At 42.8% G+C, this 26,537-nt stretch overlaps 1 protein-coding gene across 1 annotated transcript in view; it reads left to right on the plus strand.

The window, feature by feature from the left end:
• Nucleotides 1-26,537, plus strand: part of LOC144249643 (xylosyl- and glucuronyltransferase LARGE1-like) — a 255,934-nt gene that overhangs the window by 19,228 nt on the left and 210,169 nt on the right. The window lies entirely within an intron of this gene.

Below are 26,537 nucleotides of genomic sequence, written 5' to 3' on the forward strand. Positions count from 1 at the left end.
ATAATTTACACAGAATCCAGCTTAACACAGCCACAACCATCATCTGCCCATTCCTCCTGCCCAGCCCCCTCATCCCATGACACTGTCATTTACACAGCTGCTCATCCAGACCTGGGAATTCCTCTTTTTCCCTTGCCCTGCCTCCAACCATCACATGTGCTAGCTTGATCCTGCTATTCCTGTAATCCTACTCCTTCTCTTCCCAACTCATGTGATCTTCCCCAGCACAATGGCAACTTTTTTTTTTTTTTTTTGATACAGGCTTGTCTCCACCCTTCTCTTCCACTCACCTTTTCTCTCCCAAATTGCTATTCATGGGCAAGAGTCAGCTTTCCAAAAAGCAAGGCCACCTGACCTACCCCTTTCCTCTGGTAAAACCACCATGGCTTCCCAGTCCTCGTAAGACAGAAACCACTTTCGAGCAGACTGTTTCCACTGGCAGTTCAGCTGTTCCCCAGCCTCCTTTCTCCACCCCACTGGTAGTTAATCCAGGTTCTTTGGCTGAAGCAATGTTCACAGAGGAAAACCTGCCCTGCCTTCCTCCTCTCATAGAGGTTCTTTTGTTATATGTTCTTGTAGGATCACATACATTTCTCCTGGAAACTCATTAGAGTGGATTTTTTCGTGCTGTTGTGTGATGAGCTGGTAAATGTCTCTGTCTTCCCTAGACCACAGACTGCAGAATGACCAGGTCCTGTCTGGTTTTTACCACCCTCGTATGCCTCATGCCTGGTGTGATAACTGTGTGAGTGACACACAATGAGTTCAAAGCTGGGTCCTTAAGAATGACAAAGCCTCAGATTCCTTTGTCCCCACCACAGGTCTTCATTCTTGAGGCCTCTTGTGCCTTGGGCTTAGGCGGGCAGCTAGGTGTTTGCCTACCTGTGACCACACAGTGGCATAAATCAGGCAGCTCCATTTGTACCAGCCCAAGTCCCCAGAGCAGCCCTGTGACAGCTGAATGAGTGCTTTTCCGTGACAGTTACAAGGAAGGGCACATGTGGAAACATCCTGTAGATGACATCAGAGAATGAGTTGGAACAGGAGAGAAGCAGGCTCAGGCTGTGTTCCGCAGTTGTGTTAGATAAGCGTGTCAGACGGCACCTTGCGGGCACAGAGGATGGCCTCCCTTGATACAGCTCCAAGAAATCACTTCGTGTAGCTGTTGGAAATGGCGTTTCTAAGAAATGCTCCTGTGGGCCCCTTATTATATCTGCTTGTGCTGGAGATTGAGTAATAGGGAATAGGAACTTTATGAAGGATCGGTGCATGATTAAAAATGAACTGTGGGAAATTCGCGATGGACCGGTACGCGTCTCCATAATGACCAATTAGTGTGGATTTGCAAATAGCGATCGCTCAGCCTGCCCATCTCTGTGGTGTGCGGAATGCTCATTGGTCTTCCTGATATTTACATGGCCCATTTATTTTCAGCCTCCAAGTCCCCATATCAACAGACTACCAGGACTGACTGGCCACATTTCTGTTCTCTGATCTCTGCTCAAAGCATGCAGCTCTGAACATCCGCAGAGGAGGAAGAAGAGGAGGACTCCTTTGGTGTAGAGCTTTGTAGATGGTGGCATGCTGACACTCGGGGCAGTCCTGTGCAGTGGAGAGAAAAGTTTGTTTACCTCCATTCACAGATAATTCGTAAACTGGAATACAGAGTTGAAAAATAGTTGCCTAAAATCAGGCAGCTAAGAAACGCCAAGGCTGATATTTGAGTTTTCCCTTTGAAAACAAAATGGTATCACATACAGGATTATGTAATCCACTGGACAGGAAGGAAAGGATAGAGCTACGTGAACTTGGGCTCAGGATTCCTTCTGTCGTGTGTCCATGGCCACACGGACTGTGTCTAACCTCTCATACTGATGGACCATTTACTTCATTTCTGTATTTTTCGTGCTTCTCTCCTGGAACTCTTCACCCAACTCTGTGGAATAGGTTCAATTGTCCCCATTCTACAGATAAGGCATCCCAGGCTTAGGGAGGCTAAATAACTCCAAAGCATGTGGCTGCTGTGCCAGAGCCGGGATTAAAATCCAGAACTCAGTCCACAGCTGCCAGTCTTTCTCCTGTGTTACATCTCCCTCTCTGTGGCTTGCCTAAGCTGGAATACCAACTTTAATTCCAGCTAGACAAGGGTCCTCTAAGCTCTCTCCTCTTCTGGCTGTTCCTGAAGAACAAATGAATAAAGCGTGAACCCTGGATTTAGAAGCCCGCTAAGAATGGTGCTTCCTGCTGGGGATAAAAGGGACCCATTCCAAGGTGGTTTGGGATGGCTCTGTCTCTGCCTTCCTGGGATCAGGTTCTAAACTAGGCGGCCATCATACTAGAGGGTTTGCTTTAAATCAGCAAAACATCCCTTGCCAGTTTTCAGACAAGGCCCTGCAGGTCTCCCAGCCTTTCATCTTGCCCCATTTGGCCCAGAAAGTCACCCTCTTGCCCCCGCCCAGGGGCGGATGATCCTGAGCTCCTGAAGGGAAGCAGCTGGGCCAGTGGCTGTTTCATGATCCGCCTGTCCAGCGGGGAGCCCTAATTTATCTCCTTTTCCCTTAGACCTGATGCCTGCTCGTTACCCACATCAGAAAGCTCATGAAGTGGGATTCAGGACTGTGGTTCAGAAAATATTGATGGTTGACTCTGAAAATTGGCTTCCTACTCCTCCTTAATTGCTTTGTGGAGTGTGGAGGCTGTTCAGGTGGCTGTGATCGCTCAGCCCCCTGCCGTCTTCTGGGAGGCAGCTTCCATTGTTCTTGTCCCTGGAGGGGTGGTCAGCTGCCCCTCGCCCGTCTAGGTCCTGGGAAGGCATACCTCCTGAAGTTGGGCATTTTCAGCTGGGAGGCCATGGAGAGAACACAACCACGGTGTCTCTGAGTAGGAAGGGAGCCCAGGACCCATAGCTTTTTTTTTAACAAATGGGTCCTTGAGGGGAAGATGAGCTGCCTGAGATCTCTTAGATGATTCTTCCTGGCATAGACCTTTTCCCAGAGCCGGGTCTGTGTTTGCTGATGCCAGGCCTTGGAATACAGTTCAAAGGTTCCACATTCGGTGATGGATGGGCTTCAAGTGCTGTGACCAGATATCCCCATGGGGCTGGAGCATTTCCAGAGAGACCTGGGCACATCTCAGGGACGTCCTGATCTGCTGCTCTAGGATGCCCTGCCCAGGAACGGGAGTGCAGTGGGTGTGAGGCCTTCTGATCAGATGGACACCCTGAATGACGTCCGGAGCTTAGTAGCCTGTGAACTCAGAAACTCGGATCCCCTTTTGTTGGTGATGATTAAGAGCAGTTAAAGCCTTTTCATGCACTCAGTGAATTCTGTTTCCTTCCCCTTCCCTCAGTTGTCTGCCTTTTGTATAGACAGTCCCCGACTCATGGTGGTTCGACTTCACAATTTCTCAGTTTTACAGTGGTAACAATGTACTATGCATTCAGTGGAACCTGTTCTGTGGATTTTGAATTTGAGTCTTTCCTGGCTGTAGGTACATGGTAGGTGCATCCACTCTTGTTATGCTGGGCAGCAGCAGCAGCAGCAGCAACAAGGAGCTGTAGTTCCAGCCAGCCCTGCAATCAAAGAGTAAAAAATCAGTACTCTACAGTGTTCTGTGGTGCTCAGCTGTGACTTTCGGGAGGTTAGGTGCATTAAGTGCATTTTTGAATTGTAATGATTGCAACTCAAAATAGGTTTATTGGAATATAGTCCCATTGTAAGCACCTGTATTTGAAGATAGCAGGAATTTACGTTTTTGTTTTTTGGTTGTTTTTTTTTTTTTTTTTTTTTTTTTTTTTTTTTTAACCAGAGATTGAACCCAGGGGTGCTTAACCCCTGAACCACATCCCCAGCCCTTTATTTTTTTAAATTTATTTATTTTTACCTTGCTGAATTGCTGAGGCTGGTTTTGAACTCATGATCCTCCTGTGCATCAGCCTCCCAAGCCACTGGGATTACAGGCATGCACCACTATACCTGGTTCCTCTTTCATTTTTAAAATAATAATTACCATATCACAGAACAGTAGATACCATGTGGCATCTCCCTGCATGCATATCACATAATTTGGTCGGTTTTCCTCCCCAGAACTTTCCCTCGCCTCCCCTCTGCCCTCCCACTTCTCCCCTGCCTCCCAGTGCTCTCTCTTCTATTTTCATGACGTCTCTTTTTTACTGTTTTCCCTTCAACTTCTACATATGAGAGAAACCATATGACATTTGTCTTTCTGAATCTGGCTGGTTTCATTTAACATGATGTTCTCCAGATCCATCCATTTTCCTACAGATGATTTAATTTTGTTCTTTATGGCTGACTCCTGTGTGTATATGTGCCACTTTTTCTTAATCCATCTGTCTGGTGACAGACACCTAGGCTGGCTCCATAGAGTAATTATTGTCTTACACCTTCTTTTGTCCAATCCCACGTGTCATCACCTCCCCTTCTCCCACAGTGACTGCTGGCCTCTCACGAGGCCATACATTGTGGCTTTGCTTTTATAATAGTGGATGGGTTTATGCTGTTGTTCCTCCTGTTCTTCTTGGTCTCATGGTACAAAGAAGATCTGGCAGAGGATGAGTATATGCAGGTGTGCAAAAATTTCCACACACCCATTTTCTTTATTGCTTTTCGGTTCCCGGGGTATCCATGTGGTTTGCGAGTATGGAGCTGGTTCTCTGAAACCCACAGGGCACCTCTGGCCCTTTGCAGAGGCTGATCTCTCAGATAGTGAGGGCAAGGTCACAGAAAGGACATGGATGGGTAAGTGTAACTTGTTTGAATACACACTTTTATATATTTAGAAGACTGGTCTTTGGCTATTAAATTAGGAACCTTAAAAATGTAGGCAACTGGCCAGGGTAGTGGCTCAGTGGTACGGTACTTGCCTAGCATGAGTGAGGCACTGGGTTCGATCCCTGGAACCATGTAAAAATAAAAAACAAAGGTTTTATGTCCACCTACAACTAAAAAGTATCTTTAAATTTTTTATTAAAAAAATTTAGGCAACCATCTGAAATGTTAATCTGCCTTAAAGAAAAACCTTTTTATGTCTGTTAAATTCACTTGAGATGCCAGCAAATTTTTTCTTTACATAAGTGAGAGTTCTCTTGACTGGTCCTTGTCACTTTTTGAGAACAGTAGAATCTTCATTAGGAAGGAATTTGGTGGTCATCTGGCATAACCTTCTACTTGTTTTTAATAACTTTCTATACAAACAGTCTTCTGTTTTTGAACATGTCCAGAGATAAGTGGTCATTCCCTCCCACAGTACCTTGCTCCATATTTAGAAATTCTAGTAGAAATACTCACCTTGGGCTGTACTGAAACTTTCATCTTTTTGAACTTTCCCATTGGTCCTGAGCATTGATAAAAACCAAGTGCAATCATGTATGCCCTTCGTCAGCCAGCGTAGCCTGTCTGCCTTCCCTACTAGGCTGTGAGAACCTGGAGGGCAAGGGATATAACTTCCATCTCTGTGCCCAGCTCTTAGTACAAAACCTGGCCAATGGTGGCCCCCAAACAAATGAGTGGGTTCTGTGCACTGGGGCTGGGCAGAGTTGGGTCAGTTGGTGGCTCGAAGACCTGGAGTATCCACTGAGTCTTCTCTCCTCCTTAATGCCCACTTCATTTCTACAGGCATGTCTCAAGTGACAGTGCTCAGAGCCTTGATGACACTTGGGTGTCTTCTGCCCTGCATGTTGGTAAATGGTCTCCAGGTGGCTGTCTTGCATGGACATCTTCCATTTTATCTCTACCTCATATCTTTATCATTTTCTGAGCTTTTAAAATCACTGCATTTTTTTTTCAAGATTCACTTACATGATATTTCCCAGCTGGACCTCTAATTGGTCTGAGCTCAAAGACTTATCAAACTTACTGAAAACAATTAAGTGCCCTGGACTAGCCCTGTTCCTATTGTGTGCATAATTTTTTCTCGTTTTGCTGATTTGCTGTGGTTTTCCTTCTATAGCTCATTGACCTTGAAGAAGGCGGTGCTTTTGCATACCTGATGTCTTCATGTCCCATCAAGAACTCCAGTCCATACATGGGGCACATGTTTATTTTATTAGTAAGGAATTTGCCAAATGGATGATCAGAATGCTACTGACCAGAGGTGGAACTGATGGTAGCGTCTAATTCTTCAGACCTCCTCTGCTTGCTGTTCTCTTGTACCATAATCTTGCCAATCAGAAATTGGGTTAAAAACAACTTCTTCAAGAGTGCGGTTGTTATAATGGAATTTAGAATTAAGCTGAATCAAACAAAAATGGGAAGCAAGGGAGGGCGGGAGGAACTTTTTGCAATCGGAACAGTCTTGGTCCACATGATAGAAATGTTAAACGTCTAATTTGGGGGAGTGAAATATTAAAGCTTTAGTATCTTACGTGAGCTCCTCCTTGTATTTGTTTGGGGCATGTTAGCCTGGGATGGAGTAGCTAAGACAGTATGGTGTAAAAACAGTGAAAATCAGGGTCTCCTGTTACTGCCAGGGCCAGAGTACTGGATGGTTTACCCTTAGGATCATGGCATTCAAGAAAACTTGTCAAGAGTTGAAAAGATTTGTATGCATGTCAGTCAAGAGGGGCCTCTCCAGTACAGGTAAATCAGTGACAAGCTGCCCTCATCATTTACACCCTGAAAAAACATTTGAATTGAAAGGATTGAAACAAAACCCTTCCTTTAAAAGTAATGGTTCTAGGGTGGGGAATATAGCTCAGAAGAGCACTTGCCTAGCACACACACAGCTCTAGCACTGTTTGGATATGCCGAATTTCTGGTGCTTATAAGCCACATAGGGTCTATGGCTATGGACAAGTACAGTACTTGACTTCTAACACCACACTGTGATGCAAGCATAAGGGGGGAAGAGAAACATTAGCTTGGAAGAATAAAGGCCCTGCTTCAGCTCTTCTACGGTGATAATGTGTCCAGAGAAAATGTTTGCAGAGTTTTGTGCAAAACAGGCAGAGATCCAAGAATACTAACCAGGTGCTCTTGTGTATAAAGGCAGTAAAAACCAATATGCTATGTAGGAGCTCCAAAAATACACACCAATGGTTTGTTTTGTTTTGTTTTGTTTTTTGTCTGTTTGCTTTACAGTACCTGGGTTTAAATCCAGGGAGCACCCTGCCACTGAGCTGCCTCCCCAGCCCTTTGTTTTTATTTTTCAATTTTAGACAGGGTCTCCCTAAATTGCTCAGGCTGGCCTCAAAATTGCAATCCTCCTGCCTCGGCCTCCTGAGTCACTGAGATTGCCATCGTATACTGTTTGAAGAAACTATCCTAGATCATTTGCTAGCAATGCAGAGAAAGTAATTGAATGAATACTCAAGAATGAAAAGGCCTTATTCTCAAGGGACAGGCAGTGGGTGCTCAGAGAAGTTACATGTGGAATGATCTATAGATAATTGTTCTAGGTCAAGTGCAAAGCCAAACACAAATGGCACATATTTGTTTTGAAAACATATACACATAACCAGCTGGTCACAATCATTTCACAACACCCTGGGGAGTGCACCTCGGGTTTAGAAACATCTACATTTATTACATTTTGTGGGGTAACTCAGGGGAATCCTTTAACCCTTTGCCTTGATTATTCTAGGGATAAAAAAGTGTGTTTCTGCAAAGCTCAAATGTGACGACTGAGGTAATTATGAATACAGCCAGAGCAAGTTATTGGAAAGATGGTGGCAAATGAAATGAAGTCTATGCAAAATAGGTAGGAAACAAAGAAAGTAGGGAAGAAACAGTGACTCTGGAACATTAGATATTCATATGAAGGAAATAAATAAGCCTTGACTCTCACTTTTTTTTAATTTCCTCTTTTATTTTTTATTTATTTTAAAAAATTGCTTTTATTTTTTAAATACATGACAGCGGAATGCATCACAATTCTTATTGCACATATACAGCACAATTTTTCATATCTCTGTATATAAAGTATGTTGACACCAATTCATGTCTTCATACATGTACTTTGGATAATGATGTCCATCACATTCCACCATCCCATTATCTTCTCCAACTGCATCCATTTTCCTGCAAATGCTATGATTTTATTCTCTTTTATTGCTGAGTAATATTCCATTGTGTATATATGCCACATTTAAAAAATCCATTCATCTACTAAAGGGCATCTAGGTTGGCTCCACAGTTTAGCTATTGTGAATTGTGCAGCTATAAACATTGATTTATTCCACATACCTTTCTGTCAAGAGGAAAGCTTCCAAATATACAAAAGCATAAGTGAAAGACATACAGACTTTGTTAGGAAAAATCTCAGTCCCTGAGAAGGATATAGTGTACTGTGCAAACAAAAACAAGTGTCATAATATAATTGGTATCAACAGGTATCAAACTTTACATCCATCAAATGGAATAAAAATTGATTTCCAAACGCTCTCAAAAAATTGCAAAACTGATGGCATGCTAGGCCACAAAACATCATTAAATTCTACACCAGAGACATGTTACAGGCCCCACTCTTGACCACAGCACAGTGAATCTTCCTATCAGAAAGCAAGCTTTCAAATGGTAGGTTCAAAATACTTGGAGGACAAAGCATTTTGCCGAAATGTTTATTTAATCCAAAAGGAAATAAAAACTAAAATTGCAGCTTATTTTGCAACCAGCAAGGGGGGAATATTTCACACTAAAGTTTATGGAATGTGCCCAAAGCTGTCACTGGAGATATTTTAACAGCCTTCAATCCTTTTATTATTCAAAAACAAAGATGATGAAAAAAAAATCTACATTTCATTCTGTAATTGAAATAGGAACAATCACGTGATCCTAAGTAACGCAGAAGGGAAATGGAGTTAATAGCAGAGACCAGGAAGTAAGAAAATAAAAACCAGGAAACTAAAAATATTAACTCTGAAAGCTAGTTCCATTTATAAGAAAATGATAAATCTGATAAATATAGTAATAAAGAATATTAAAATGCAAAACAGTAAATCAGGTGACACATAAGAATATGCATAGAAGAATTGTAATAAAATAACAATAATAATCAGCACTTATTTTGCTCTTATATGTAAACAATTAATGTGGAGTGTCTTTGAGAGGGTGCTGTTAGGATTCTGTTTTGCAGATGAGGAACTTGGGAATAAAGACAGCTTGGCCAACACTTCTTTCTTAGCTAGGAAGTGGAGGAAATTGCACCGGAGCCCTTCAGCCGGGGCTTTACCCCTTCCTGCAATGCTATATAAAGCTCCATGCTGACATACATAAGCTGTGAGTTGTAATGTTGTGTTTACCTGGAAGAATATTTGCATTTATTGCTGCCAGTTGCCTGAGGAAGTAACAGTCCTAATTGCTCGAAATTAAATTCTCCACTTGGGACAGCTGGTGACACTGTGCTGTGGTACACATGAGAGTTTGAGTTCCTAGGGAGGCTCCCCTGGCTGCCACCCTTGTTGCCCTAAAGGGAAGGACTGGGGTCTTTCCTGCTGCGTATTGGGCTTTGCTTCTAGATCACTTCTCTACCTGGAGTGCAGATTTGGGGGCACAATATTATTCAGTGTCCTCTCTCTGCCACCATATTACTTAGTCTGACTCTGGGCTGCAACTCCATATCACTAGGACAGAAGTTCAAGAGAGGCCTGCCTCGGGGCTGTACTTGGTATCAGGAAACACAATCAAATTATCCCTCTTGGACCTCCTTTTAAAATTGCAATTTTGCTTTCAGGCTAAATCAAGTCATACACATGGAAATGCATACACACAGTGCAAAGTGTGCGACACATACACATATACACACATATACATTTATGTTTTTTTTAACTTTTATAAAACTTTTCACTGAGAGGATTTTTCTGCTTATCTAGTTAAGTCACCTAAAATAGAGGTCTTCCCTTCCTCCTTCCCACCTGGTCTCCTGTTTAGAGCTTGGTTTAAATCTCGAGGAGACTGTTTTGACCCACCATTTCATAAGCAGTGGGTCCCCCTGCTGTGGGATACCGTGCCCCCTGGGCTTTCCTCTGTAGATGTGTCATCAGGTACTGACTTGAACGACCTCTGGTATGTGAATATTGCTTATGTGCCTGACTTGCCTACTACAGGGTGAAGTCCACTGGAGGGACCCTGCTGCCCTTCTTACCTCTGCATCCTGTTCCTAGCCTGTGTTCGCTCAGAATGAACTCGAAGGAAATAGTCAAAGGAAGAAGCTTTGGGAGGGATTCAGAGACTTTTCCTTGACTCAGCAAGAGAGAGTCCCTGTTACTTTTATCTGTGCTGAATATGAAAAGGGAAAAATTATGTTCTGGCTGTCAATCATCCTTTGCTCAGGGAAAAAATTCCAACCTTTAGATAATGAATGAGTTACTCAGAAGAGGCGTTTTGTAAAGGTGGAGCATTTGGGAACAGATGGGATAAGATATTACCAAACATAAAAATATATTTTTGGCTAGGGAAGTGGCTTAATGGTAGAGCATTTGCCTAGCATGTACAAGACCCTGGGTTCAATCCATAGCACTACAAAAAGAAAAATAAATACAATTTGTATTAATTGAAGACTTATTAACATTATGATCTTTAAAAAAATCTGGAAAAATATGAAAAGGTTTCTTGAAGGGCAATGGATTTTTGTGTATATGCTCAAGATAAATGAAAAAAATTCTAAAGGAAAACTAATAGGTTTGAAACAGATGTAGCATATAATATACAAAGAGCTATTACAAATAAAGAGAAAAAATTGACCAATGGAAAAATGGGTAAAGGAAAAGTACAAAGCAATTCCCAAAGTAAATGCAATTAGTAAAAACATATGTATAGTAATATAACAGTGTAATAAATATTCATAGAAATAAAAAGTAAAATTTTTGTATCTAAATAGGAAAGACTAAAAATTTTTATTATCTATTATTAGCAACTAAGTAGGCACCAGGATTAATTAATATTCATGAAAGTATTTGTTGTAAGTGAACATCAGAATAACCTTTCTTTTAGTTGTCTAGCAACATCTGTCAAAATTCTTATAAAATATTCACTTTGTGTGATGTAGAAAATTTTGGCCCCAAGGGATTAAAGATGGATTCAAGGAGTTGTTCATTTGCAGTGAACCTTAAGCCTAATTGCAGGGTGGATAGAGTATGGTGCATCCTCACAAGAGGATATTAGAAGCTTTGCAGAATTATTTCTAATAAGACTTTTATTGATTTAATAATAGAATTTTGTTTGCATAAATGGGAAAATAAAAATACCTGGAACCGTAATATTACGTTTTTAAAAAAATCACAAAACCATCTTACTTCAAAATTTGAAGGTGTCTGTGTAGTTTTCCAATCATTTAAGAGTCTGGCAGTATTTGATAAGGTACCCGTAACTAGAGGAATTTCAGTGTTTTTGTTTTTCTTTGATTATAGTTTATGAGATTGTTGTTGTTTGGGGATTTGTTTGTTTGTTTTTCAGTAGTATATTTTTTTAAATGTATTTTTCTTTAGACTTTGAAAAAAACAGAGGGAGGAAAGGAATAAGAAGAGACAGGTAACTGGAGGAGAAGCCTCACTGTTCTCTCTTCATGGGGGCAGCCCCGTGTGTTCAGGAGGCTCTGGGGTCACCCCTTAACTGTCAAGATTGCCACCATTTCTGTAGGAGGGGCTCATCCAGTGAAGATCTGGCTGGAACTGTGCCCTTGAACCTCTTCACTCTGTGCACTAGAGAGCCACTTCTTTAGTCATATCATATTTGAGGTTTCTTAATGGGACGCATTAAGGCTCATCACGGGAGAGGGCCCTGGGAGTCATTTCACAGCCCTCTCAACAGTTACCATGGCCCCTTTCTGGAAAAAAATAAATAACCAAAGTAAAAATGGCTTGAGCAATTTCTTCATTTTCCCATTTAGCAGAAGCCCTGAGATTGTCAGTGCCAAGAAGGGTGGGTGCTGTCCTGAGAAATCTTTTGGTCTCCTCGTGATCACAGGTGGCCACAGCAAATCCAGCAGTCAGCTCAGCAACTTAGAGCACAGCAAGGAAGAAGAGAGACTTATTCTCATATTCTCTCTCTCTCTCCCCCCTTCCCCATCCTCCTCTCTCTCTCTCTGTAAGGGAATTATCTCCTCTGCCTCTCAGGTGACTTCTCCTCAGGTGTGTGGGAATGGGGTCTTACCCTCATGCCTTGTCTGTGAAGACTCAGAAAGTAACTCTGTGTGTGTGTGTGTGTGTGTGTGTGTGTGTGTGATTTCAGTAGAGAATTGGAAGTGTAGGTCTGGGGAAGCAACCAAGAGTCTCACATTTGCTTTGTAGGTTTGTTGTGAGAACAGAATGCCTACTTAGGAAGCAGAGATGATCAATAAATGCAAGTTTCACCCTCCTCTGGCTTCTTTGGAATCTGACTTTTCAGTACTCAGGTTGAAGTCTGGGTTGGGTAACTCTGTCAGGATTCTCTGTGTGCCTGGGGAAGGTGGCAGCCCCTCCAAGATCAAGGTGGGCAGACTACCTGCAGTTTCCATTTTCTCAGCGGCGCAGGGAAACAGGCTGGCTTGGGAAACCTGATGCTTGCTCTAATTAATAGGTAGCTGAGTCCCCAGCTGATTGGGAGGAAGCAGCTCAGTTCTGTACTGTGCTGCAAATCGATGAGTAGATAGGGAATGCGCACTCTGCTGAGCGCACACTCTGCCTGGAGAATACAGATGCAGGGAGGCTAATGCCTTCTCTAAGAATTAGTGAAACTAATGAAATAGGGAACAGCATGATACCAATCAGTTACCAGCTGGTAGTTGGGGGGTTACTTACAAGAAGAAGCAGGGCCTGGAGCTGGGTTTGGGGGCCTAGAGTGGCTTGCAGTCCCCTTGTTAGTGAAGCACATCCTCGCCGGGCACACTAGATTTGAGCAGGAGGTGGGGGGAAGGCATAAGGCAGTTATCTGGCTCTGTGGACTGATGGCAGGCTTCTGCTCCCCAAGCAGGGCTCATTATCTGCCAGGGTGAGCTATCAAATTACTATCCTTATGACTGCAGTTTTTCTATCAGAAATGAAATGCCATTTTTTTTTATCTCTTTGGCACTTTTTTTTTTCATTTATGAAGGGTACACCTTTTTGATAGTTGAGAAAACAAATAAAGGAGATCACTAAAACTATCACCAAGAGACTGTTCAGGGTGTCCAAGGAAACAAGGATTGACTTTTATCTTCCATGTTTATGTGTGCATAGTCATCATGTCTGCATCTGTGTGTGTATAGGTGTGGCACTGGGGGTGAACCTAGGGGTGCTTCACCACTCACTCACCTATATCCCATCCCCCTTTAAACTCTTCTTTTCTTTCTTTCTTTTTTTTTAAGAAATAATATTGCTAAGTTGGCCAGACTTGTGAATCATCCTACCTCAGCCTCCAAATTAGCTGGGTTTACAGGTGTGTGCCACCACACCCAGCTAGTGTGTCCACATTTTAGTTAAGAACAGACAAGTCACAATAAGAGGGTGTACTCTGTGCAGAGCATCTTAGAACACACTAGGGCACCCTCCACTGAAAGTGGTATATCTCTCCCACAAACAATGCTCATAGGAGGAGAGAGATGCATACCCCGGGAGCCACCCAAGGATTAAATCAGGCGAGGGGAGCACACTTAGTGGCTGACAAGCATGATGCTAACTGGCCTCATTTCTTTATGAAATCCACACCCCAACCTGTTCAGCGAATGTGAGGGCAGAAGAGGGGGATACTGGATGAGACAGGCGTATGGTTCAGTTGCTTCCTGAGTTTTGATTTTCTCTTTTGTTGGATAGTTTGCAACAGAATACCAGTTGTATACCCTGTGGCTTGTTGTTAAGAATACACATAACTCTTGTGCTATGGGTGTCCTATTAAGGAGTTAATAACAAGAATCAACAAATGGGACTTTCTTAAACTGAAAAGTTTTTTCTCAGCAAGAGAAACAATAAGAGAGGTAAATAGGGAGCCTACATCATGGGAACAAATTTTTACTCCTCACACTTCAGATAGAGCTCTAATATCCAGAGTATACAAAGAACTCAAAAAATTAGACAATAAGAAAACAAATAACCCAATCAACAAATGGGCCAAGGACATGAACAAACACTTCACAGAGGAGGACATACAATCAATCAACAAGTACATGAAAAAATGCTCACCATCTCTAGCAGTCAGAGAAATGCAAATCAAAACCACCCTAAGATACCATCTCACCCCAGTAAGATTGGCAGCCATTATGAAGTCAAACAAGTGCTGGCGAGGATGTGGGGAAAAGGGTACTCTTGTACATTGCTGGTGGGACTGCAAACGGGTTCGGCCAATTTGGAAAGCAGTATGGAGATTCCCGGAAAGCTGGGAATGGAACCACCATTTGACCCAGCTATTGCCCTTCTCAGACTATTCCCTGAAGACCTTAAAAGAGCACACTACAGGGATACTGCCACATTGATGTTCATAGCAGCACAATTCACAATTGCTAGACTGTGGAATCAACCCAGATGCCCTTCAATAGATGAATGGATAAAAAAAATGTGGCATGTATACATCATGGAGTATTACGCAGCACTAAAAAATGACAAAATCATGGAATTTGCAGGGAAATGGATGGCACTAGAGCAGATTATGCTTAGTGAAGCTAGCCAATCCCTAAAAAACAAATACCAAATGTCTTCTTTGATATATTGAGAACAACTAAGAATAGAGCAAGGAGGAAGAGCAGGAAGAAAAGATTAACATTAAACAGAGACATGAGGTGGGAGGGAAAGGGAGAAAAAAGGGAAATTGCATGGAAATGGAGGGAGACCCTCATTGTTATACAAAATTACATATAAGAGGTTGTGAGGGGAATGGGATAATAAACATGGAGGGAAATGAATTACAGTAGATGGGGTAGAGAGAGAAGATGGGAGGGGAGGGGAGGGGGGATAGTAGAGGATAGGAAAGGTAGCAGAATACAACAGCCACTAATATGGCAGTATGTAAAAATGTGGATGTGTAACCAATGTGATTCTGCAATCTGTATTTGGGGTAAAAATGGGAGTTCATAACCCACTTGATTCTAATGTATGAAATATGATATGCCAAGAGCTTTGAAATGTTGTGAACAACCAATAAAAAAATTTTAAAAAAAGAATACACATAATTCTAAGACCCCCATCGTAAAGTTCTCAGGCTTAGTGACCAAGTGACAGCATGGATTGCAAAGGGCAGACGTCTCTGTGGAGAGAGAGAAAATCAAGATAGAATGAAATCAGTTTATCTTCCAGAGACAGTTCCCAAGGAGTAGGTTTAGAAGTATCTTGGAGAAGAGCTCCCTGCACAGATATCCATGCAGCTAGCACATGGTGGGGGCAGATGTCTTGAAAGCTGAGGTGACAGGGTGCGGAGCATGTTGGGTGTGGTGGGGATGTAGACCTGGATGTGGAAGAGAGGGACCAAGACTGGTTTCTAGAATTCTGGAACCAGCTGGTGGGTACGTGGTTGTGAACAATTAGGGAGATTAAAGGAAGGAGCAGGCTTAGCAGGAAGAGCAAGTGTTGGTGTCGTCCTGAAGATGAGAGTGAGGACCGAAGCTGCCCCCAAGGGAGCTGTGCTTTCCTTTCCTTTCCCCCAAGTGCATATGCAGGATCGGCGGGCCCATGCCTCGCTCTCTAGGCAGTTGGGGATAGGTGTGCCCAAGCAGGGTCACAGCCAGGTACACCCTGGAGCTGTGCACCAGCAGAAGGAATCCGCTGTCCCCTTCTTTTTGTATTGGGCACACAGGAGACTGCTCTTGACCTTGAGATTTAATTTGTGGGGTTCAGATCTTGGAGAGTCTAAACATAGGCTGAAGTATATAGGGGAATGTTAAAGCAGTCCAGCACCCAAAGGTTGGAGACCTTGGTTTAGGTGAAGTTGTTTAGGGTGAGACTTATCTGCTGGTTGAACAAGGTGCCTAGGTCTGCTGGACAGGGGTACTCTGCTTGCTCGGAGAAGGGCAGCCAAGGGCTAGCTCACTGACTTCAAGCAAAGAGACCTCCCAGGATGCTTCACTGGACAGTCTTGCTTTTCCCAAATTTGTATTCCTTCATGGGCAAGTTTCATTTAATCATCTTGTTATTTGTAAGAATTATAAAGTTGTCACTGTTGTTCCTTTAAGGAAGGAAGCTAAGGACTTCAGATCCTTGCCTCCTTCCTCCTTCGAGGTATTTTCTTACCCAAAGCAATATTTTCCATCAGGTCAAAACAGAGGCCAGACTTTTACTGTCGCACTAGGTCACGACAAGACTGTGCTTGTTCATCCACCTGCACTTTTATAAGTTTTCATAGGACTTTTGAGCAAGGTGCCTTCACCTTAGCACCATTGATTTGGGGGCCTAATGATCTTGAGAGCTAAGAGTGTTGAGCAGCATTCCTGCCGCTACCCACTAAAATTCAGTAGCACCCCACCCCAAGTTATGACAACTTAAAATGTCTCTTAGTTGTCTTTTTTGTCACTGTGACCAAAAAGACATGACAAAAACAACTTAAAGGAGTAAAATTTTATTTTTGGCCCACAGTTTCAGAGGTTCAGTTCTTGGTTGTCCAGCTCCATAGCTCTGGGACCAAGGTGAGGTGGGACCTCATGGTGGAAGGGCGTGGTGGGGGAAGGGGACCCAGGGCTGGGAAGCAGAGAGTGAGTTCTTTTCACCAGGGACAAAACATAAACCCCAAAGGCACTGGAGGGTGATCTACTTCCTCCAGTCATATTCTAACTGCCTACAGTTACCACCCAGTTAATCCATATTGGTGGATTAATCCACTGATCAGGTTATACCTCTTAATAATCTAATCATTTCTCTTTTGAACATTATGGCATTTTGTTGCAAATGAGTTTTGCGGGGACACCTCATATCTAAACTATAATAGGCTCCAAGAATTGATAAATGTCTCTTGGGGCAAAATAAGCCTCGTATTAGAATCTCAAAAAACGGGGGGTGATGTCACTGTTCGGGTTAATGGTGATATGATGATGAAGGTGGTAAGATATAAAACTCAAGCCGCTGAAGTCAGAGAACAGCTGAATGGATTTGTGCCTTTTTAGTCCCAACCTTGTGAGACATGGTGTTGCCTTCACTGGATACATCCCCTGGCCAGCCCCTGTTTGTCCTTTGTTGCTATACATTCGTGACTCTCTTACCCCATTTGGGACCCTGCAGGATCTAATTCTCTTGGTTCTCTAATCAAAACGATGTGGAAAGCAGGCCAGAGTGATTTCCAAGATGACTCTGAATAAGAATCTTGGAAACATTCCCGGCTCTCATCCCTGGTTATGCCATGTCATCAGCTTGGTTTGGGGCAAAGATGTGTTTATGTATCAAAATGTGGGGAAGGCCCCCTCAAAGCCTGTTGTTCCTACTTGTGTCTCATGATGAAGCATGACTTTAGACTCGTGACCGTGGCTTTCCTGAAGGTCAGGCGGGGGGTGAGTTTTAACTCTGCCAATTACTAGTTGTGCCATTTTGGACAATGACAACTTTTTTAAAGCCTTACTTTCCTACATGTTAAAAGGAAAAATGAATCCGTTACTTGTCCAATTTGTAGAATTATGTCAAGAATCAAATGAAATGCCAGACAGGAAATTGCATTGCAAGTGAGGCCATCCTGTACTTTTATTATTATTAATGTGATCATCATCATCCCTATTGTCAAAGATGGACATCTTCATAAACTGACCTGTTAAATTTCTTTTTATATACCCAACTCCCTTGGCTAAAAAAATCATCTAACTAGGATATTTTCATTGGATTGAACCACTCAGCCTGGCTGAATTCAAGAACCCCTGGTGGGTTTTAAATCCGCTTGCTACTGCCTAAATAATACTTTGGAAGAGAAAATAGCAAGTGGTGATCAACATCTTATTCACAGGCATAATCGCTCTGCTGCAACTCCCCCTTCTCATCCCCTGTTATTATTAATAGGGTGTTATTGCTTAACATACACCGTGTCCCACAGTGTGCTTCTTGCCTTTACATTATATATACATAACCTGTGAGCCCTACCCTCCAAAACCAGCCATTGTGAAGAACCAGAGGAGATCACTGTGTCGACAGACATGGTCAGGGACCAGCGATTTGAGCCCCATCACTGCCACATAGTGAAATATTCATTCCCTCTAGACTCAGGATTAACTAGGAACATGTGATGGCCGATTCAGGTGGGCACTGTGCTGCGTAATTCCCTGCACAGCATGCCAGTTTCGGGCGTGCAGAGCAAGCAGGTGGCTTTGTCTCTGTTTTTCAGATGCTGAAGCTGAGAATCAGAGAAGGGAGTTGACCGCACCTGACTTGTGTTTTCAAATTCTCAGGACATTGCTGGTTTCATTACTATATGTTGATTCCAGATCCATGCAGCGTGAATATTTGCCAGGGATTTTTAAAAATATGCTGTGTGGGATCTTTTCAATGTTCATGCAGACAACAAAATAAGAACTGAAGTTACAGAGCAAAGCCATCAATTTGGATCTTGACTTCTCCCTAGTTTATCTTTATTTCTCCAACTGTTATGGACCTCAGGCTTGATTGCAGAGAAGAATCACCTGGTAGGTATTAGTAGTGCAGTAACACCCCCCAAAAGATGCTGAGGCTACCCTCAATTCCACATTAGCATCAATGTGGAATTTGGTGGTCTTTCTCATATGCAAACAAGCCACAATGCCAGCCTCCCCTCCCCCCGTAGATGGTTGGTTTTTCTGGGGCAGGCCCAGTAGTGGGCCCATATGAATGTGTGGTCAGTGCTGGGCTGGGGCTGCAGCAGGTCTCCATCAGTGTGCTGGAGAAGAGAATGCAAACCTCCAGTGGACTGCTCCAGGCCAGCAGTGGCATTGTTCAGACACTAACCATTGTTTGTATAAAGCAAAGAATCCGAGACTACAATTCCCCCCACATGGTGGTTAGGTGGTAAACAACAGAAGTTTTTGAATCCACTGCAACAATCTTTTAGGATCTGAACATGTTTTTTCAAGCTTCCTTATCTGCTTTTTGTTTTGATTTTAAGAGTTTTCCTAATACATTGCTACTGGTCAGATGCGGTCCTATGGAGATTGGGGGAGACATCTATAATGAGAAGGAATTATCTGTATTGAACATAACTATGTTGGAGGATCCACTTATGCTAAAGTGTGGGCTCCATAAAGTGGTCATCGTTGTCTTTTTTGATTTTACTTCCCGTTTCCATCCTAAGAATTTTAGTACGAATTTTGTGCATTATTTTTACTACTTAATCATTGTCAGAATATCTTACTTGAAGAATCAATTTCTGGGAGGATGGAGATTTTTGGAATGAGAGAGACTTGATTTCCAATCCCAACTCCTATAATTCTTTTTATTTCTGGGATTTTCTTGGCATCTGCTTGTTAGCATTATTGTGTGGATTAAAAGATGACATTTGTACATTGCTCTAGGGTAGTCGCTGTTACATAGTGAGTATTGAACAAGTATAAATTTACCATCAGTAAAATAATATTCTGTGGTCTTTACCTATGATCTCCAAAGAAATAAACATCTTCCAGCTTTCTATATCTAGTACAGAATTTGGCATACACAATAAATAGATAAATAGTGACTTTTAGAATTAGTTGATGGGCAGCCAGGTCTCCAAGTGGAAGCAAAGATGTAATGGAATTATCCTGATCCACGTGCCATTGTCTTATAGTACTTTCCAAAGGTGACATTCTCTTCCCTTCTGCATTTTCATGTATGGTTATTTCTGCATCTAGACAGGTTAGACGGCTATCCTCAATCTGGTTTCCTTGACAACCATCATAAAAATGGCAAGGGTCTGTTGTGGAGGGAGAATGTCAACCTCACCACAGTCTATGCAGCCTCAAACAAGGCTTCAAGGTCAAGGTTAAAATATTTGAAATTACAATCAGACCTTTGGTTAATGTTTGTTAGATGTTTTACAAGAGCTGAATGAAGGCATCATCTTTTCAGGGTTGAACAGTGAAAAGGGTCATTTTGGCTGTTAGCTGGAAGAAATTCAGACTGCTATGAACAAGGTTTCTCCTGAATCCTTTCACTAATCCTAAAGAGAGTTCCACAGTTTTATTTATTTATCTTTTTAACCAACCAGAAATTAATTGACACCTCTGATTCATCCTCCCTAAACCTCCTTACCCACTTGGGAGTTGCCCTTCCCATGTGTTTAAAGTTAAATTCACCTACAAGGTGGATTTCTGAAGCTGAGAACAGAGGTGGTCACAAGCAAGGGCTTCACCTACAAAGTGCTCCAGAGCCCTCTGCAGATGAAAAGCCAAGCGCCTCATTATGCACAGCGGCCAGATGCCTGTCTAATTGCAGCCTATGTGGCTGCCCTTTAGATGGATCCCTGTGAAGCAGGTGGTGAGAGTGGAAAAGAAGGAAGAAGAACGGGGTGGGGGCGAGAGTGAGAGATGGAGCCCCCTGCTCTCCGATGATGAGCCAGAGGACAGAGAAATGTGCTTTCTGCTTAAGCTGCCTTCTAATTAAATTCAGGAAGGGAGGAAGAACTAGGAGACTCAGCAGATGGTAATGCTACCCTCTGGAATCAGGTTTCAATGTGTGTGTGTATGTGTGTGTGTTTGCACACTTCTCTGTTTTATGGCTACTTTGGTGTTATATCAGCCTATATAGCTGTTTCTCAGATTCTTCTTAAAAAACATCATCCCTATCCCCAAAAAACCTTTGGAGATTTGACTCCCTAATTTACCCCAGTTGCTCCTGTCCTGAGATTTTAATAACCAAACCACTGGAATAAAAGAGCTCTGATATTTTTTTTTCTCATGAGAACCAGATTTTGCCCCCGTTAAGAGTGCATGCAGTAGAGTAAATTCTCAACAGTGGGGAAACAAGGCTTATTTATTTTTTTTCCTGATGTTTATTATCTCCATTCTCAGCACTTTGAGCAGCAGGTGAGTGTAACTGTAAAAATATGTATGCATATACATGCACATGCACATATACAGACACACACACGACACTGACTTAGAATTAGGGGATCCTTATCTCCTCTAGACCACACTGTGTCCGCAGATCATGGCTGATACTTTAATCCACAGGTACACACACACACATGAAGATTGGAGATACGCTGATCAGAACTGGTTCCCTCTAACTTGGAAATAGATGAGTGTCACCCAAGCCTCCTGAATATCACCATCTTATCCCCAGCTCCCCTTCCAAACCCCCATCAAGTAAAACCATGTCTTCAATATATATAATTATCATATTATATTATTATATCCCTCCAAACCGTGTCATTACTTTCTCAAAGCAGTCAGAGGCTCATCAGAGCCTCAAAGTTAGAAGTCACTTAGGTGTTTATTGAATGAATAGATGAATGATGAATAAATGAATGAACCAGTTGGGTTCGCCAGTGTGTAGCAATCAGGAGGAAAAGTTTTCAGTGAACATTGTTTGTGTAACTGTATTGTTTTACTTTTTCAAAACTCCTCACTGAGTACCTTTGGTGTGTCTGACACTGTGCTAAGTACACATACATAAATACACACTGTGCACTGTAATAAGAAGAATTGCAGCTTCTAAAAATATTAAGTCCAGGCTACGCAGGAGCTAATGCAATTTTCTCCTCAGTGCATTGAAAAATCTATTAGTTGCGAAGGCAGCTATATTTCAGGAAATTAAACCACTGTAACAGTCCAGTTCACAAATCAGAACTCCCAGTGCGTTGAAATGCTCCATTTCATAACATAGAGCACTGAGGGATGTTCAGGCAATCCGTAAACGCTCCAGTGGCCAATCCCCTCCAGCTCCACAAGGCTAAACAGAGGGTGTTGCTTGCCAGGTGATGAGAAAGGGAGGGGTTTGACACCTCCAGTGGGAGGAGATATGATCACCTTCCCTGTGACTCACTGTGTCTTCATCCCTCTAAGATTACTTCTGTCTGTAGAAGATGGTTTCTGGGTGGATTTCTGAACAATGGGCATGTCAGGGGAAAGCCAGCAAATCATGTCAGGCGAGGCCATGCTGAATAAACACATGTTCACTGATGCCTGCAGGAGATTGCTGTCCCCTTCAATGACCAGCTTTGAGGCTCTCGGGCAGTTTTCCTCCAATGGCTGATGTAGGAAGATATGAACTATGTACTTCAGCTCTCCTCAGGTTGCTAGGAGTGTTCTTGTCCGCTGATGGAGAGCTATTTCTATTGAAACAGGATATCTAGGTTTAAAAAGAATTACAGCCAGGGAACGTTTTTGGCTCCATAGTCATAAATTTTTTGCAAGGCACAGAGATGCCTAAGGAATTCCTGATCTTATATCAATACTGTCTTTCCTTAATCTTTGAGAAAGGTCTTCTCTCCCTGTTCTTCCAAGAAAGTGGCAATTTCAGGTGAGACACATGGACTGGGGGCTGTCTTATGACTTGGTCTGAATGGTGCATTGATTGTTAATCCAGTGTCACCTGTTCAGCCCAGAAGACCTTGAGAAATACTGTTCTCTGTCTTCTCACTTAACATCTTACAGAGGATCATCTAGGACTTTAGAATCACTTTCATTTAGTCAGTGGGCACTGTTTAAAAATACAGATGTCTGGGCCCTACCCCAGACTTGCTGAATCATCTTCTGTGAGTCTAACCCCAGAAATCTACCTTTGCCGTACGCCTCAAGGTGCTGAAGCTCTCAGCAATTACGTTTTTCTCCAAAAGTCACTGGAGTCTATTCCAACAACAAGATGAGGAGGTCATATGTCTACTAGTGAAAACCTTTTTTTTTGTTTTTTCTACTTTTCTAGGATATTATCCAGTGCTCTTTAGCGTGGTGTGCAGGACTCTTCAAAATTCAGCTCTTCCCTGCCTTTCTGTATCTTTCTCCATCACAACCAGCTCCACATCCCCATCAGCCCCCCTCCCCCACCTTTTTGCATTTTATTTAGAAACAGGGTCTCACTGAGTTGCTTAGGGCCCTGATAAGTTGCTGAGGCTGGCTTTGAACCTGCAATCCTCCTGCCTCAACCTCCCGAGCTGCTGGGATTACAGGCATGTGCCAATGTGCCCAGCAAAACTCCAGCACTGCAGTAAGAGCTTTATATATGATGTCTTGTGGAAAGCCTCAGAGCCCTACTGGTGCCCAGGTACCCAAAGTAGAGGGGATGTAGGCCAAGTCCTTTTCCATACTGTCATCTCAGTCCCCAGCCTCAGACATCTACTTTAAGTGAATGGTTTTCTCTTCCCCTCCTTTCAGGTGCCCTAACCGACTCAAGTGGGCTTTTCACTCCTCTGGATTCCTGCAAGGGCAGAAGTGAGTCTCTTAAAAAAAAAAAAAAAAAAAAAAAAAAGTCCTGATTCACCAAGCAGCAGTTTTTTGAGGAGTTAGATACTAGCACCTTAGAGTTGGACATTCCTGGCTTTTAACCTCTCGGGGCCTGAATTTTCTCATCTGTAAAATAGGAATAATATCAAATATAAGGAAATGCAGATGGCTGGGGACCATCTCAGAAACCAGTCACCACACCTGTAATTACAGTACAGAATGAATGGGATTGTGACGAATTCCAAGTCCGTGTAGCCGCAGTCTAGCAGGAGGATAATTAAAGAGGAGTGGCGGGAATGGAGAAAGGATGAAGCAGGTGGAGATTTCTGGAAGACAGGAACCTTAAATTTTGTCTTGAAGAATAAGATAAAAGTGTAATTTCTCAAATATTGGAAGGGAAGGATGACCGGTGAAGTACTAGCATTAAGAAAGGCACAGAGGGAAGTACAACCAACCAGGTGTGTGCCTGCACTCGTGAGCACAAACCAACTAACTATGCTCAGTTGCGACATTCGGGCCTGGGCTCATGTTGAGATTAATTTATTCCTGTAGTCTTACTGTTTGGTGATGCATCCGAGTGTCTCACATGTGTGTTAAAAATAAAGCTGAGAGTCAGGGCCATCTAATTAGATGGCTTAACCCAGCACGGTGGTGTTCAGTGTGCACCCAGCTCTCCCGCTTTGATGGCAACCAAAATAGATGAATAAGTTAATCAAAGGTCTGATTAAATAGCACGGCTCTGCAGCATAGACCACTGATTGCCAGGCTTCAGTTCAGGCAGATTCCCAGAGGAGGGAAGGAAACGAGCTGAGTTCCACAGGCCAGGGCTTTCATGAGGAAGAGTTTTATAAAGCACACTGGAGGGAATTGCTCACCGAGTTCTCAGATCTTAAGGTGATGGCTAGTCAGGAAGCCAACTCCCAAAGAAGGGTAATGTGGTTTGGGGAAAGAGCACCACCACCTCCTGGCAGATACTAACTATAGCTTGTGGCTCGCCTGCTGCGGGAGGTGGACACATGGCTCAGCCGCCTGTGCCATTGATTGATTTCAGGTGTGGATTTTGTGCCTGTTAATGTGTAAGGCCCTCCCTGTGCTTCGTTCTTGACCTTGCTGTTTAGTTTCTGTACCTGCATTAGCAGCAGGACTGCTGGTTATGACAGATTTGCCCATCCAGGTCCTCCCTAGGCCTCCGCTGCCCTCTTTGGGCCCCCTGAGACTGACACAGAAGGGCGGCACCACTTCCCTTCTGGTCCTCATCTGGATTGGCCGAGAGGCACCTACTAGGAGATGGGGGACCTGGGGAGAGTGAGGGTGAGACAGGTGCCCCAGTTCTTGTCCTGTGGGCTGCCACAGAGAGGCCTCTAGTGAAGGCTGCTGTTCCTGCAGGTGGCCTTGCTCATGGGGCTGCCCTTTCTGTATTCCACCAACTGCTGTCTTGGCCTTGTCTGCTGGGGTGGCACCTCCCTTCCCAAGTATCGGTTCTGTCTCTAATTCTGCATGCACTGCAGTAAAGAGTCTATTATTATTATTATTATTATTATTTAGTTGTAGATGGACACAACACTTTTATTGTATTTAGTTATTTTTCTGTGGTGCTGAGGATCGAACCCAGTGCCTCACACATGGTAGGTGGGCACTCTACAACTTAGCCACAATCCCAGCCCCAGATTCCGTCTATTATTAAATTGTCCTTAGACTTCCCAGTTTGGGTGTGCTATCTATTTACACCCTCACGGATGTGAAGAAGTACACTCTTACAGGATCTGCCTTTTACCAATGGCTGCCGAGACTAAGCAGACTTGTCCAAGCACACATGGTGATTGTTGGTACTGGAGTCCAAGTCCAGGTGCACCTAGCTCTAGAACCCAAGTGTTCTTCACACCAGGCACCACCTTCAATAGGAAGCCATTCAAGAGATGTCATTGTACTTGAATGAGGGGCCCAGTCAGCATTGCTGAGAGTCTTTCCCATGCCAGGAGCTTAAATCCTTCACCCCCTTTTGTTTTTCATCAAGCATATAGTGTAGGCATGTAGGTATATAGACACAGAAAAATGCCCCCAAATGATCCCTCTGAAGAAGTTGATGTCTTGTTTCCATTTCTTCTTTCTCTGCATAAATTTCAGCAGATGTATTTCCGTGCCATTTGAGAACTCATAGTGGGTTTTAAGCAAAAGTCGTTTTAAAGCTTGCTTTTTTTGTTTGTTCTTAACCATCAAAGCCAATTTCATTTTGTTACATCTTAATCTACATTGTTTCAAGCTGCTGGATAGTATGCTATCAATCAAAAGTGTATCATGTTTTAGTTAACTGCTCAATTTGGGGACATTTGGATGGTTGCTATTTCTTTACTTTATAGCATGGTAACAAACATCTTTGAGAATAGAACTTTGGTTTTTCATTTTAAAATTTGATTTTTTATTCTTTTTTCTTAAAGAACAGTGTCTTCTAAATGGAGTTAAAGGACAAAAGAGTATTTTGTAGGATACTAAAGATGATCCCATTTCCCAATAAAGGGGTTTTATCACAAGTTACCTCTTGAGAGTGCTCTCTAACTAACTCCAGTGGAAACTCCCCTTCACAGCTGGGATGGCACCCCTGTCCATAATGACCTTCACAACTGAACCTGCACATAGAAAAGCTGTCATCACAAAGTGTAGCTTTGAATACCAAGTGGCACCAAGAGGTGTGTGTGCCTGGCTGTTGACTCTGTTCACCTGTGGGGCACGGATGGTTCCCGTGTCCTATGAAGGCTGCAATATCAGCACCCACTGGGTTGTTCATTGCTGTCCCTGTGTATGGAAGCTTTGTTGCTGTTAGGTGAGGACTGTCCATAGATGATGCCCCAGCCCTCCGTGGGCATTTATTTGAGAACATCAAGAAGGCACCAGTACTAACCTATTCAATTACAGCTTAAAAAATATAGCTAAGCATAAGTTTTAAAATGCCAGTAAGTAGTGATGTTTATAACGCAGGTTTGAGATATGACTTAAACACACACACACACACACACACACACACACACACACACACACCTGCCTTGGAACAATTTGGTACTGGTTGCAGAAGTATGATTCAGTTTTTGTTCCTTTTTGTTTTCTTTTTGCCTATCTTTCTTTTCTCCAATGAGCCTATATAATTTCTCTAATAGCCAAAATTATATTCTAAAAAACTTCAACATGGGCTTTTTATGTAATAATTATTTCATAACTATTGCTTTTCCTCTCACTAGATTCAGATTTCTTTCCTGAAACTGGTGCCAAATGTAAATTACATGAACAGAACTCTAAGAATATATTCACTCACTTTTTCAACAAATTTGCATTGAATACCCCCCAACCCCACT

This window comes from Urocitellus parryii, chromosome 12 (assembly GCF_045843805.1).
Source record: "Urocitellus parryii isolate mUroPar1 chromosome 12, mUroPar1.hap1, whole genome shotgun sequence".
Classification (NCBI taxonomy): Eukaryota; Metazoa; Chordata; class Mammalia; order Rodentia; family Sciuridae; genus Urocitellus; species Urocitellus parryii.